Genomic DNA, 16,398 nt, shown 5'->3' on the forward strand with positions numbered 1-16,398 from the left:
GACAGGCAAAATTACTTACTAGGAACCACAACAACGGTCACTCAGCAGCCTACTGAGAACAGATGAAGACCCATTGTTTCTGTGAGCTAACAACACTGTTCTTAGAGGGAAATCCTAGGGGAAAAACAAAACAAAACCCAGAGATATCCCAAAATTCAGGGGCACTTGCTCCAGACACAAGAGCAGAAATACAAAAGCTAAGAGTTCATGTAATGCTCTGGCTTGCTAGCAGAGAAGCTAATGCTGCATGACGTCCACGCCTCAGACTGCAGCCTGCAAAAGCCTGCCTCAGAAAACATCCCGGGGCTAGATGCAAAGGTAAGAGGTGAAGCAGACACTGCACGACCAGGAGAATTCAGCACTGCAGATTTGCATCCCTTTCTCCCAAACTCCAGCCAAAGACACAGAAGCCTATTTTAAATTCACGGAGCACATTCGTCTGTCCCTCAGCTGCTCCAAACCCACTTAGCCAGGAACAATTAGGTGGTTTAGAAACAGCAGCGCACACTGCAGGGCAATTGCCCCAGAAGTCTTCACAGTATGTATTTGGAGAGCAGGGAGCTAAAGGCAAAAACATTCCTTTTTTGCTCTTTCCTTCACCTAACTTTTCCATGATGCACAGCAGAAAGAACATCGTTGTGAAATTTAACACATTTCAAACTATCTTTCAGTCCTGTTTGCCTGGATTCATCTCAACGTGAAAACTCTGCGAGGCTCACTTGCTTTGCGAGCTGTGCAAGGTCTGCCAGTGGGCACAGGGGCAGCAGCAGCCCAAGGTACTGAAGCTCTGCCATCCCACAGATGGGGTGGACAGTTACCCTCTCCATTGAGGCCGCCAGCAGCACCAGAATATCCATACGCCCAAAAGCAAAGCCACCCCTCCACACTGCAGCCTGCCCTGGCATCCTGGAGGTGAGCCGGTATGGAGGGTTTGGAAGGTAGGTGTTTCTCAGAGAGGTGAGAAGGCTCTTCAGGTCACAGCTCAGCATGCTTTGACACAGCATTTTCTGTATTTGGTTTTTAGCAGTGGAAGAAACTGCACGTAGAACGACCAAGTCAGCTATGGTTCCTGGGACTACAACAAAAGCACTCAGGTAGTCGTGGTGAAACGCTGCAAAGCTGATTTACTTTTGGAATTAAAAGTAAATTCCTTTGGCTTTCAGAGGACAGTGCATTCCAACTACTCTTACAAATACCCACAACATGATAAAGCTTTAGTTGTTCAGTTACGTCCCACGAGAGTTTGTAGAAAGAAACCTCCACAATGTTCCCATACCTGAACATCAGAGTTCTTCAAACAACTTTCCTGGAAGAGAATCAGGCTGGAATAAAGCAGAGGCAAGGATAGCAGGGCCAAGACACTAAGCATAGGGGGTCACAGACCCCACCACACAAGCAGTGACTGCCATATGGTAGGTAAGAGATGAGATAAACAGATCTGAAAGATAAAAAGGCTGCTAAAAACAGAGCTGAACGGGACTGCAGCTTCTGAACTCAGCGGCATCACTCGTGCTGCCCAAGCTCTGTTATCTCTCACTTTGCAACAGCATGACAAAGTAGAAGGGGAAATCTTAACCAGTCCTGCATTCTGCACCCCATAAACTCCTCAAAATCTCTTTTTGTTAATTTTCTATTATTTCCATCAACTTCTGACAGATATCATTCTGTGTCTGGGGCTCACAAAAGAGACTTAAAGTGCCTCGTCTTAAAAAAAACAACAAACAAAATCCGTGGCCATTTGTTAAGGGAGGGCAAAGCTCCTGGTTTGCAGGGCTTCATGAACAAGCATTTTTCATCATTTAGGTGACGCAGCTCACATATTTTACTGCTAAAAACAGCTCAGGGAGATCCCAGAGTTTGCAATATCCTCATAACTTCACCACAAAACGTTATGTATGGGTGAGACGAAGACCTGATGTCATCGTGGTATCTATGCAAAAAGGTTCAATGAACGCAGCACTCGCTGTTGGAAAATGTACTGCAATCATAAAGCATCACCCCGTCCACCGCTGGGGAGATGGCGAACGTCCACATCCAACAGGTCACAGCAGGAAAACACTGAATGGCTTAGCCATTGGAGCACAGGGTGACATTAGAAATCCTGACTTACTGCTTCGGCCACTTAAATGTAGTAAACAACAAATAAAGGATCCTGGCAGCACGCTGATGTATTTAACTGCAATTCCCTGGGTCCCAGAAGCAGAGTTAAGAGTTCAATGCAGACCACATAGCTATGACTGTCTGAGTGCACACACTGAAGTACAATGGGCCATTTTACACTTCAACTGTTTTTCAAGGGTTGAGTTCTGAAGAAAAAAAGGGCTTATAACACCATTTGCAAGAAATATCTGTTAAGAGTAACACCGAGAATTTAGTGATAGCTAAACTAAGGCTATCTCATACATCAAGGGGAAGAGAAAATCCTCTTGCAAGGCAGTTGTAAAAAAAAATTCTTTCTGGTATCAATATAAGGCTGGAAATAGATTTTTCATCCAGCGCCTGCAGAAATCCAATACAAAAACAGAGCTGAAACCCTCAACTTTGAGAATAACAGCACTTAGCATTTCATGAGACAGCAGAGAAAGAAAGAAGCTGCTCCTCACCCAGCTTGGTCAACCAAAGGCCACAGCCTCGTACTTCAGAAGCAAAGGTAGCTATAAGCACCCCACATGATCAAGGCCACATACCAAGATCACTACAGCAGTAAGACTGTGGAGAAGGTCTGCAGGACAGCCCACACATCAGAGACTTCTGGATATTCTCAATCTCAACACTCCTCTGATGCTGTTTTCACAGGCACCAGCCAAAAAAGTCCATGCAAAGGGTGGCTGTTGCCAAAGAATGGGGAGTTTGTCCTTGGCAAACACAGCTCACGAAGGCATTCCCCACAAGACACAGACAACAGAAGCAACAGCCACCTGCAAATGGAAATGTCTATCCACTACCAAAGTGGATTTTACCAGAATACACTTCATAAGCTGAGAGTTGCTTTTGCTGTTGATACTCTAATAACCCTAACGGGTTTGTGTAGAACAGGATGTAATTGGAAACTCCATGTTGTTCTTAAGTTGTCAAGGACACAGTTGTCATAGTTACAAGCAAAGCTCGAGTGTCTGTTATTTGTGATTGCTTATTTATTTACTAACACCAAGAGATCAAACACTCGCACCACTGTTCAGAAGAACAGAAACAGGGAGACTGGTTTTTGCTTCAAGTCTTGACAAAACAATACACAGTGCACATGACAGTGCAGGTCCTCCCTAATAAACTGGCTTTTGGAACGGCTACCTTATCTCTCTCCACATTCACCTGGCACTCAAGTCGGCTTGTCCTGTAAACAGCAGCAGGAGACAAAGACCTCATGTCTATAGCTTGGAAGAGCTGTATGGTATCCACCATGACATGGCAATACCTACCCGCCTAAGGAGACCCACAATCAGATCAGAGCTGAACCAGCCAGCAAAGCTGGAACAGAAACCTTCAGTCCTTCCATCAAGTCCTAAACCTTGGCTACAGGCAGAAGTGTCATTACATTCACAAGTCCAGTTTTTTTCCTTCTCAGACCTCCTCTAAGCAAGTTTTGGTGGCTGGATATGAATAAGTCTCTTGAAAATTTTTCTGCCCTTGCCTCTGCTTTCCCTTTCTCCAAGAAAAGACTCCTGGTCCATAATCCAATGAATGAGAACAGGCATCAATGTTGTGCTTACGGCACACTGGGATTCAGGTGACCCACTAAACTTTTGAGTGCCTCATTTTTGATTCAGGAAATATTCGAACAGTTAAGCTGAGGGATGAGCTCTGCCAAGACTTATTCCATTGAAGGAAATATGTTGTCTCAGGAAAAGAAAAGTGCAAGGTCAAAAAAGCATCTGTTAGAAACTGAGCAAGTTCCAGATCCATGGCTAAAATTACCTACATAGATGGGGAAAAAATCGGTAAAAAACAAACACAACTTAATTAATTTTAGCTGGGTTTTCTTTTATTATTTCTTCAATTTTGTCATTCCTTAGTAGTTCCCACTGTAAAAAATATGCACTTTGATATTTCAGTTAACTTTACCAGTAGAGCTGTGAATAAGAACCCGTCTTTAAGACTGAATATTTTGAATCCCTCATTTTAAATGCAGCAAAACACACACAAATCATTGCCACACATTTCCTATACCAAAAAGTCCAGCAGTCAAGGGGTTAAGCAGCTTAGCTCAGGACATAGCATTACTTTTCGGATTAGTTTCTCCACAAACATTCTGTATTTTTGAAATAAATTAAAGTATTGGAAAATGCCCTCAAAGTGGAGCATTGTCCAAGGAAATTCAGTTATATTCCTTGCAAGGTTTTATTACTCAGCATTCTACCACTGCCTCCTCAGAGGTCACGAAAATAGATAAACAGCAACAAATGAAATGCACTGTAAAAGCATAATTTGTTCTTCCGCTCCCTGGAGTCGTAAAATAGCTCACTCGGAGGCAGCCTGCACCAAACCAAGGCGAACGTCTTAAACCGGAGCGAGTGTTTTGGTTGCTCAAGGTGACCCCCATTTCAGAGGAGGACACGGACAAGCAGATGCATACAGACATCTTTTTCAAGGGGTTCAGCAAACAAACTGGGGAAGAGCTAAGCACACGTATCCATGACCAGGACAATTTAACACCACGCACACCTGCACACACATAGCCACGCGTTCCTCTTCAACAGAAATCTCGGGCGCGCAGCCCTCGCAGGCTCAGCTAACCTCTACCCGCAGGCAGGCACAAGGCAGAGGCACTTACAGGAGCTGGATGAGAACTGCTGGCAGTCAGCTTGCTGGTTGAAACCACCGCTCCCTCCTTCACTTCAGAGCCGGCTGCTGCTGGCTGCATTCGCGAGGAGAAATGCCACCGCTGTCAGCTCCTGCAGCCGCCGCTCACGACTGCTGGCAGCGAGGACAGGCATCACCCGGAGGAAGCCCTGAGCTGCGACCCCGCAGCTTAGCTGGCGGGAATGCCCCAATTAATGAAGGTTAACAAAAGCAGCTCCTGCAAGCTAGACGCTGTGCTGAGCCAAACCCAGTGGAGAGCAATATCCATCTCTCCTCAAACAGATCACTTGGCTCTGCCGCTTGCTACTCCAGTAGCTCTGGCATGTGGGTGCAACCCATCAGCCCAGAGCCCTGGGAGTCTGAGTGCACCTGAACTCCTGCTTGGCAGCTTTCTGAAAACAAGTTGTTGAGCTGCGGGGCCAGGCTGCGGTCATGTCTGAAATGGAGCCTTAGTTTTCGTAAACGTGGAAGCTGAAGAACAGGTTTTGTCCTTAAACCCCTTCATTTCACTCTGCTCTGCAAATATCCCGAGGGTGACACCCAGACACAAACTACATTAAATAACCCTGGTTGCGTTCGGTGCCTTCAGGTGGTGCACAGGCAGAGCAGCCAGCACGGGTCCCAGTGCCACCTCCTACTGCGCACTGCTGAGATGGGGGTGGGACAGACAAGGGGAGCACCGAGAATACAGCCCCTCAGGGCCCTGGATGCAGGGCAAGCCAGCACAGGGTGCCATCACCGAGGCAGAGGTGTAATGGCCAGGTTGCCATGGTGTCAGGGGGCAAGAAGGAAGATGTGCCAGAGCAAAGGAAAAGGCTGAGCCTCCAGATTTAAAGCCTTGTGACGGCATTCTAGCTCCAGCCACTGTGCGGTTGCTGTGGCAACTGAGGAGTGAAAAATCACAGAGGAAATCTGTAATTATCACAAAGGAGATGGTGACTTACCCACTTCAGTGATCAGGGAATTAGAAGGCCTCGAGCAGAAGAGGGGGTGCTCTGCTCCCCACAAAAGGCAGGGCTGCACTGCAGCAGTGAGCCAGGGGCCAGGTCCTCGCTGTGAGATCTGCTTCAGACTCTGTCTCCCATAGGCTCCAGCAGAGATATGCCGTTCTGGCAGGATCCTTCCCATGCAGAGGGTCTAAAGCCTGCCCGAGGGGCTGCAACCCAAGCACCTGCTCCCATGCACTGAAGGAAGGAGACAAGGGAGCAGCCTGGTCCTCGGGCAACCAGAGTTGAGTCTCAGACTTGCGCTGCCTTGGTTCAGCACAAGTACAGTGTGATAAGGAAGGGTCTGAGATGCACAGAGGAAGGGCAGTACCAGAAGCAAGTGACAAAGATGGAAGACGCAGTGCTTGTACGTCCCTGGCAAGCCATCGACTCCAGCCAGTGCTGCCACTGCAGCAGCACACTCCATCCTTACACTTCCTCCCAGCGCAGGAACAGCAGCAAGGACTGATTCAAGTGGGAACGTTGTGATGATGACTGCAATAATACAGGAATGGTGTGGGACAGAAAGTCATCCGGGCAGAACAAACACACTCTGCAGTGTCTCTCCACTCTAACACTACCCCAATACTAAGAGATGTGATGCCAGCATCCACACAACTGATTTATAGCTGCTGCAGGAGTACATGGCATGAAGTCACCACGTGGTTCTCCAGAGCTCTCTTACATGAAGTGGACTGGACAATTAATCACCAGGCAGCCCAGCTACTAAGGAAAATGCTAACCCCATCAGGGAAGAGAATCCTAGCTAAACCTGGTTTGATTTTCTTTGTTGCCATAAACTGTGGCCTAGGATCCCACATGAGTACTAGCAGCTTTCAAGAGAGGAGCCCAGACTGCAGTCATTGGTAAGACACAATGCATTCTACTCCTAGATTAGGAACTGCTGATTTGACCCAAATTAAAGAGGGAAGCTGATCTCTCACTTTTTTATTATTTAAAATCTGTTATTAATTATATACATGGACTATAAATTACATATTTCAACTCCTCTGTACTAGTTGCCAGACAGCAAAACAGTAAACCGAACGGACTCTACACTGAACTTGCTGACTAACTAATCTACCACCAAAAGTGCAATAATCCTATTCAGGCAGATGGTTAAGCACAGGGACACATCACAAGGTAGAGGGGGAAGAACTTAGAAAACTAGCAGGTATCAGGTATTTACACTCACCGGATATAAACCATTGGATTCAAAGGTAGTGCTTGGTATCAGTGATTTATTACTATACTTAGTGAATAATCAAGGTAACAGCTCCTGAGGGACATGGATATGTACACAGCAGTCATCAATAGACTCTGTGGCTACATTCCCTAGCATGTTTTGAAAATTATTTTTGGGCTCCAGATGGGCAAAGAAACCAGTGCCAGTCTGATTCAGTGAGAGAACTATTTCTCACGTGGGCCCATTCACAAAACTCTAAGCTGTGTATGAGCCAAAGGACTCTGCTGAATTAAAAGTAAGGTAGAAAAACTGATAATAGGAAGACTCACTGAAAGTTACAGACTAGGGAAAAACACACACTGCATAAGCTGTGTTTATTTATGCCTTAAATACCGATTATGTGAAAAAAATACTTAAGCTGTTGCAGTGGAACATTCTACTAAATACCTCACCACAGATTTGAGGAGGTGATTTAGATCTCCCCAAGCGTGCTAATGGCTCAGCTCACTGGGGAAGTCTCATCCAAGTAGTTCTATACTGCACCCTCAACTCTCACATTAACACTGACACCCACCTGAGAGGCTGAGTGCTGGTTTTTCAGTGTGGTACATGCAAGCTATGAATTACATGAATATGAAGTTTCTGCACATCATGTTTAGCTAGTTAAGAAGTGCTGGGAGAGTTTTGGGAAGGCTGATAGTACCAGGCAAATCTTCCTATTACAAGTTGGGTAACTCCAGCTTAGTTGCCAGGGTCAGAGAAGACATGGAATTAAGGAACTCCTGAAGTACTGAACTCCTGAGTACTAATGTAACTGCAATGCTCAGAGATGCTGCACCTGTTGGGAGTGGGGATACAAACCCAGCTGCTCCTGGAATCACAGAAGATAGCCTTTATTCCCATTTTGTAAAGGAGAAGGCCCACTGGACCAGAACACAGACAAGCTAAGAGCAGGAATGGAAACTGACCAACTTTGAAGGACCTGAGAGAGAACTTTTTCTGGAATCCTTACTTACACCCACACCTCAAGCATGTTTTGAAACCTTGTGAGAAGCACCCAAAGCCAGTGTCCACGCCACCACCAGCCAGTGTCAGTGCTGCATACCTCACCTTCCAAACCAACAGTTTCAGAGCAGCTCTGTGCTTGCTCTAATCATTTCCAGCCATGAAGAGAGCCACTGGATGTCCTGCAGCTCCAAAAATATCCCCCAAGGACCATTCATGGGTGCTACACAGAAATATTTTGCAAATATAGACCATAACAATGAATACTAAGGAAGAAATCAGCTGGCAATGCCATTACTCTCAGCCTGGTGAGGCAGGCAGGAGACTGCACTTACATCAAGGGCTACAAAAGTGCTGTAATAAGGGAAGATAAAGGTACTTTAATGTGAGCTGCCCAGTGGCATGGTGCAGCAGCTGTCCTCCCTTTTTGTGCTGCTAGACAAGCCCACCTCTGTAAGTACACTAATGCCACAAAGACACTAATAAACAGTAGGAATTACTGCCCTTTCAAAAGGAGCCTCTAGCTGGTGAAATTTTAAATGGCTCCTCCAACTTACTCCAGAATGAATAGAGCCAGTATGGAATAAAGAGCTAGTAGTGAGGTCAAACACATATTTATTTTTGTATATTAGACTATAATAGGTTTTTATTGAACAAAGATCTGTTAAGAGAAATATTTATCTTTGTAAGGATAACTCATGAAAGGAAGCAGAGCTAGCACAACAGGACAGCAGAGCACTTCCCATCAGAGCACTGTCCTCCATCTTCCTTCAACCATACCTAACCCCTCCTCCTCAAGAGGTCCCAAGAGAGAACTTCAAAGCAGCTCAGGGAAAAAAAAAAACCAACATCCACAACAAGCAAATTTTTCTTCTTTCTTTCTAAAATCAGGGTTTCAGCAAATGGATGCAGCTGCAGGATCTCTCATTAATGAGGTAATTCTTCACAGAAGTTCTGGTACCAACAGCCTTGTCAGCCTTTAGGAGCACTGTGTCAGTAATAGTGCAAGATGGCCCTTCTCCCTTTTTGCTGTTAACTAGTGACAGTAGCTGCAAGAGCTAACCAGAGGCTGAAGTTTTGCAACAGATGAGAGAAATGCAGCTGCAAGACTGTGAGGTTTGTTATCAATCAGAGAATCAATTATGCAAGGCTGCATATGGATTTTGACCATTCAGAACAAGAAAAGCAGACCCATGGCCTACTTCCTGCCACTTATCAGATCACTCTGGAGGAAAAAAAACAACCAGAAAAATACTGCATTCTGAAAAAAAGCCCAACTCTTTCTGCAAGTGATGCATACAGAAATGCTGTATGGTGTCATACAACAAATCCTGGGGTTTCAAGGGTAGTCATTCTCTACTGAGAGAAGAAAAGTCCTTCTCTTTTCTGAAGAGCACCACCTTCATTTAGCTCTCCTGACATCTGCATGGCTCAGTCTTCCATTCACACCAGGGAATCAAGGTTTGGAGAAATCACCAAACCTTTCACAGCATCCGGTGTAGTCACAACTTCAGCTCAGAGAAAACAAGGTACACCAGCAAAAGGAAACCACTGAAGAAAGGAACAAGAAGCCCAAACAGAGTAGGCACCATGCTTGACTCACTGTTGAAACATCACCTATCCATGAACTCATGTTCATCATTAGTCCCACTATTTTGACCAAGCGAAGTCCCACTACACCAAGAAAGAGCAAAATAACAATCTCTAAACTTATTCACAGTCAGGTAACCAATTTTTATGAACAGTTTAACACCAGGGATCTTACAGGTTGCATCAGAAGGTGTATTTCCCAATTGTCTTTCTGGCCAGGGAGAAATAAAAATTGCTGACGAGAACTTCAGCAAGTTGTCATTGCTCTTCTGCTACTGCTAAAAGGCACTTCTAAAAGAAATAGGACTTTGGATTTTGTCATTGGAAGAAAAAAAACACATGAGGATTTCTTAGCTATAGTTACTGTAACACACAGGTATTGCTGGGATCACAAGTTTCTTCCCAAAGGCCTCAGCATTGTGAATCCAATCCCTAGCACTCTGTTTGCCTCCTCTCTCTCTTAGCACACCAGCTAGCACTTTTTATGTTCATCTTCATGAACATGTGTGCTTTTGACACATCTGAGGCAGAAGCATTGTTACAGCAGTCACACCAGCCTCTTACAATACTTACTGCCCAAACCACGGAACAAACTGTAGCTTTTCACCCCTGTGAGTTTACCATTACCTGGTGAAACTGCATTGCAAACAAGGAGCATGGAGTTCCTCTGAGTTAAATGCATCCTCTGCTTTCCTACCTCCACCAGCAGCTTCTGATTGTGTAATCCTATTTCTCTCTCCAGGAAGCTGCATTGCAGCAATAGCTGTGGAGCAGAAAACAAGCTCTGTGTTCTGCTGGAGCCAGGATGAGACAACGTTGTGGTGGATGGCGGCATGTAGAGGTAAAGCTCATCCCTCATGCCTGCTGCCAGGGGAGCCGGGCTGTCAGCAGGCTTAGGAGCATGCTTTGTCTGCAATGAGATGGAATCCGTGCAGATCCCAAGTCACAGCCTCTGGCCTGTCTGCAGCACTCTCTGGTAAGATTACACCCTGGCCTGTTGCCTGGGAGCATCTTATACCTGAAATCTGTCCTGTCACGCCAGAGCAGTTTGTTTTGGTTTCTAACCAGCCTTTTAACCTGCCATATTCTCTGATTCCCAGTCAGTTTTATCATCAGATTTATACAGTGAGCTGTTAAAAATGCTTCAGTACATATCTACTCCCCACTTTCTACTCCTAGTGTCCTACCATTTTTGGAATACATCACAACAGTAGTATTGAGCAAGCACCTGGCAAAAAATGTGCCACTGATGCCAGATGTGGAAAGAGAAGTGCCAGAGAAGAACAAGATGGCTGGTTACTATTACTTGTCATCTCACATAGAGAAAGCCTGACAGAGAGATTGGGAGGAAATACAATACAGAGAAAAAAATAGGACTGCTATTAAGTTATACCAAGCCTACTCAGATACTTAATTTTTATGTTATATATTCGTATTTTTGTATTGCTGCCAGACCAGTTTAAACTGTGAATCAATTTCAGTTGTGTTTACTGTCAGGGATGCTGCCAAGAACTTTCTCACATTATATACCCTTCACTGAAAGAGGAAGCCAGAATTGGCATGCTGTTGTGATGTTCAAATCTTCAACCAAGATTGAGCTTGATGCTAGACAAATACAAATGAGAGGTATCATTCCTTCCTCTCTCTGCAAACTCATTTTCTCCCTGTTTTCCTCAGTGGCTTCTGCAGACTGCAGTCTTGCATTACTTCAGAAAGGACAAGTTCTGGAAAGGCAAGAGGTGGCACCTCTTGTGAGAAAAAATCTCTAGGGCTGTTCATTTGCTGAGTAGGATGGAGGAAGAGGAAAGGGTGATTTAATACCAAGATTACAGGCAAGAAAGTTAGCATGAGATCATTCAGCACTAGGGTACAGATTTCTCTGAAGAGCTTCCTGCCTTGTGCTCTGCCTGGTACAAGACTTGCAGATGGAAGCTGGATACTTTAAAATTGAGCCAAACATCAAAAATAGGACATCATGAAACACTAATTTACATCTTCTCCCAACACCCACTGTCTTGTTCTGTGAGAAACCAGTGATGAGTACAAGGTTACAAGAGGAGGAAAGAACTAAAAACCTAAAAAGAACCCTATCCAACAACAAAAAATCCCATCAACCATCCAGAAAGAAAACCTTGTGCAGGAAATCCACATTCTTTCACCTGCATAAATACATCACAGTGCTTTCCAGTCATCCGACTGACCCAGATGTACGCTGTGTGCCCAGGCTGGCAGGACAGCACCTCTCCTTGCCTTTTCTTTCTGTTCACCCTGTCCACCCTTCCAGCTTTCCCTTCCCCATGAGCAGGTCTGTTACCTGACAGGCTAGTGCACGCTCTGCTATACTTCCTACAGAGCTCTAATGGACTTCTTGTCAAAAGCATTTGTTTTTAGAGCCGGCAGGTAGGACCAAGACTACTTAAAACAGATCTGAGATGCAGTAAACACAAGCTCTGTGGGAAGACCAGCAGAAATAGAGTGTGTCATGCTGACAGCACAAGCAGGCTAAAAGGCTTGGGGAAAGAAAATCTGGTGCTCGTGACATGCAGATAGCAGAAGGGATGAAAGGAAACACGAGGAAGATGTGCTGATCCTGATGCCAGCATCCATGCTCAGAAACATGGCTGACAGCTGTGGAAGTGGCACTGTCAGGGAAATGGAGAGCAGACTTTGGCACAGGAACCCGAATCCAAAGCACTCAGCTGACTCAGCAGAAAGTATCACAAGGGAGTCAGCACAAAATACTCCTCATGGACTATAAAGCAAAGGAAGCGCGTGCAGGTTTCTTCCACACAGCAGCCTCCTCCTGTGGCCGAGAAACAGCTTTTTGCTCAGGATGGCCACATCTTGGTGATGCATTCCAAGAGTTCTCATCATTGTGCAGAGGCTCCCAGCAGCCACTCACATCTGCCAAGTTGGGCTGGGGAAGCGCATGCTGCTGCATCCCAAACAGGCCAAGGCTAAAGTGGATTGATTCCACTAGTGTATTTTAGCTGGTGCCAGGTAAGAATTGCTCAAAGAGTGATTATTACTCAGGCTCTTTGCTGATTTCCAGCCAATATTCTGACCCAGATGTGGCTAGGAATGTATTCCAAAATAAAATAAAATAGTACTCAAACTATGCCAGGCTTCAGGTTCCAGGCATTTTGAGGACACTGCTAAAAAGTTGTTTTCCTTTCAGAATTACAGCTAAGCCAGTAGTGTGGCACTTCATCCTGTCACCTGGTGTGTACTTGACATGTTGACTGCTTACATCTAACCTTTATCAAGCTGCATTACTGTAAACTTCTTGCAGAAACATCATCAGATTTAGTATTTGAACTACTTTCACAAGGGTCACACAAAGGTAAACTCTTCTCAAACAGCTTCATTCCCTGCCAATGCCAAGTTGTGTTTCAATGAAATAATAAAAATCTCAAAGGGAAGCTCACCAAGTCTGAAGCTTTATTGCCTTCCAAGTGCCTTATAAGTTGCCACAGAAGGAGTTCGACAGAACACGGCCGTTCAGCCAGAGGCTGAAATGAAAGTGTGACACAGTACAATATAAGCACTTATGATGCTTTTTCCTGCGTTAAAACAATTGCAGTAGACAATATGAAGGGGAATCACTGAAGTTATAACAACTAAGTTCACCTTCCTGATCCTTTTCTTCAAGCTGGCAGCATTCACTTTAGTAAAGGCAGCACTTTTAGTGGAGTGGCTTTAGTGCTTTCTCACATCGACAAGCATAGTGCAGCATTAAAATTCTGTGATAATTAAGTTCGTCACTGTCCTTGACACTGCAGGTGTCAAGCTTTCAGAAGTACAGCTTCAGAAGTGACTGCAAGAGAGCTTCCCAAAGGCAGCTAGAGAGATCAGCTGTTCACTGGTGCAGTAAAATAATTACATGACCACCCGGCCCAAGCTAGAACATGTATTAATTTTCTCAATGGAATTTACAACTGCAGGAGCTGTCACACACAACACACTAAACTACTCCAAATCAGCAATCTAGGACAGAAGAACATAAACTTCATGCAGCAAAAAGTGGGATTTCTTTTCAAAGTTAAAAATCACACTGTTCTCGCTGGTGCAAACAGCCTGTCTCCACTGGATGGTTAAGAGCCTTCTTCTGCATGTAGCCAAGAACTGCAACACATAACCAAGGTTACTACTTGATTCTTCTGCTGAATTCCTGGACAGCTAAGAGATGGGAAACAAACAAGAAATGTTTTGCAAAAGAGAAGGCAAAGAATCTAACACAAGCACACAGTACAGAACCCTATTCCCAAGGACCAGAAAAGACTGAAAGTCACAGAAACAACTTAGGACAATACTTCCCATTTGATACACTTGGCATGCTTTGGACACCCCTCTGAATACTGTTATTTTTGCACAAACACCATATGGCTAAGAAAATATCCCTTTCTGGATCTTCCTGGCTTACAGCTGTCAATCCAGGAAACAGGACTGTGCATCCAGCTCTCTTCTATTACTTAGTCCTTCAAACAGGCAGGCAAAACCAGTGTGGTATCTTAGCAAAACTTTTAAGAGCTTATAAAGAACTGTACCAAAGGAGTAGGCACTGCTGGAAAAGCATGCCTAAACAAAAATTGTGCACACAGATCAACAACTTACAGCACACAAGTGGGAATCAAATAGTATTGAAAACAACACAGAAATGTCTTACAAGAAATAAGATAATTATCACATCAGGATGTAGCCTTCCTTTCCCTTCCCTGATGCCTCTTGCAGAGGCAAAGCCAAGAGCAAAGAAGATTCATCCAGGTTCGAAGCAATACTATTTGATTAAGTTTCTGGTATACAGCCAATAGGAAGATTTTAAGATGCAACAGGCAAACAGCAATGAATGTTATGCTATTCATACAGTACACACATCTACTGATGCCTAAGAGCCTTCTTCCCCTCAGACATTTGCACAAGCTGTTTCCATTTGGATAAGAAAGAGAATCTTGATTTAGACTTGAAACAATTACAGATTTAACAAAGTGTTTCTGGAATGGACTGTCAGTCCTAAAAGTCATAAACAGAGCTGGGAAGGCAGGAATCAGATCAAATTTGTCCTCCCACTTCTGTGAACCCTGATGTTAAAATCACTGCAAATAAGAAGCTGTACAAGTATGAGTAATGAGATTCTTAAGCTGCTTTAATTCAGGCCCAGTGATGAGAGCACAAGTCAAGAAGAACACTGCAGTGGACGTTATACCTTCAAGAGCTAGAGTCGAGTCTGCCAGCACATCTGGTTAGGCTGAGATCTGTGCAGCTCTGGCTGAAGACACAACCAGCTATTACTAACCTGCTCAAGGACACAGCTGTGGGGTAAGCCCTTCTGAAGCTTCCCTGCTGAGCACCATACAAACCAGACAGAGCAAGGGACCCATCTAAAGACCTCTAAGCTGCTGGCAGTTGCAGCAGGAACTGGTTTGGATGTATACACACATGGACTGTGAGCATCCTAATTCCTCTCTGCTTCTGAAAAAATCCCAGTCAGGACATTTCCCTTTTCCAATGACAGCACAGTTGCCAGCAGGACACCTACTGATTTGCTTGGTGTTTATTTGCATGCCAGGCTCACTTACTGCCTCCTGGGCATGAATACCCAATTTTATCCACTTACTTTGCTTTATTTTTATCTTAATGCACAGGATGCCTCACTCTACAGTATGTCTGTTATTCCTCAGAACACGAAAGGCCTGGGCTTTGGAGAAAACAGTTCTATTGCATTATTTTCTCTACGCATTTTACAAGTGGTCAGCTTGTCTAGTAACACCAACTCAGGTCTCCTTTAAGTATCTGCTTCACAGTCTTTTCAACTACAGATTTCCAAGAGGTACAACACAGTGCAATGGCAAAGCAGTGGCTGACTGCAGAAAGAGAAGACCTGAACATGAGTCCTAAAGGGTACCCATCGGATTACTTGCAGTACAACATTCTTTCCCTGTATCTATTTCAGTTTCCCTATCTGTACAGTCAATCCACTGATGCTTATCTTGTTTGTGAAGAGCTTTAAACACTAAAGATGAGAAAAACTATGACATCCAGATATTGTCTTCCTTTGCACATGCTGTGCTTCAGTACTGAGTTATGATCCAGCACATGAATCACTGGCCTCCAAGTTTGCACGTGTAACTCCAGTCAGATGAGACAAGCTGACCCAAGACACCATTTGCCCAACACTCAACTACTCAAGTACACAGAAAGACCAATTATAGTATAAACCCCAACCAACCAGTCCACCAAGAGCTGCAAAAACTGCCCTTAATTTAATTTGTAACAAAGTGATCAGACTACAAGAGGACTCAATAGGTAATTTCCTTACTGTAGAGCTTGCAGAAAGTAACCCTAGTAGCACACTCTGTTCGTATCAGCTGGCTTTAATCCTCTACTGAATTGTCTCAAATCATAGGAGCAAAGGCTCTTTAAAAGGAGAGCCATACCTTTGAACTGTAGGGCAAAATCCAGTTCTTGAAAGCCTGAACATTCATTACTGATTACAAAATTATGTAGAAATCTTCCACAAGAGTTCAGGTTTTTGCATATCTTTCCCTTTCCCTGTATCTTATAAACTGATAAAAGAATCAGAGAGGCAAAGGCAAGCTAGGCAAAACTCTGTCTGAACAGCCACGCACCAATTTAAAACACAAATGAAGAGAAGTGAGGCCAGACAGGTGTCATGGCAAAGCCTGAGTCAGTGACTTTTGTTTTGCATCAGAAGGAACCCCTAAAGCGCTCCAGCCCCTAATATCCTGTGAACACCAGTCTCAGCTGGAAGTGCAGCAGTAGGCCTCCGTTACACCATCAAAGATATCCGCGCAGCTGGGTACCGCTTATTAAGAA

The 16,398-nt window shown here is 44.5% G+C and overlaps 1 protein-coding gene across 3 annotated transcripts in view; it reads right to left on the reverse strand.

Annotated features, from left to right (window-relative positions):
- ABAT (4-aminobutyrate aminotransferase) overlaps positions 1–16,398 on the reverse strand; it is a 50,021-nt gene that overhangs the window by 32,746 nt on the left and 877 nt on the right. Inside the window, exon 1 of one of the 3 annotated variants that reach the window (XM_064153031.1) lies at positions 4,769–5,407. The exons of 1 other annotated variant lie outside the window; for it this stretch is intronic. The gene's annotated coding sequence lies outside the window, so the exon portion shown is untranslated. Of the gene's footprint in view, positions 1–1,276; positions 1,295–4,768; positions 5,408–16,398 lie in introns of those variants that run through there. One more of the 3 variants, XM_064153032.1, reaches the window with a different exon arrangement.

The sequence above is a fragment of the Pogoniulus pusillus genome, chromosome 13 (assembly GCF_015220805.1).
Source record: "Pogoniulus pusillus isolate bPogPus1 chromosome 13, bPogPus1.pri, whole genome shotgun sequence".
In the NCBI taxonomy this organism is placed as follows: domain Eukaryota; kingdom Metazoa; phylum Chordata; class Aves; order Piciformes; family Lybiidae; genus Pogoniulus; species Pogoniulus pusillus.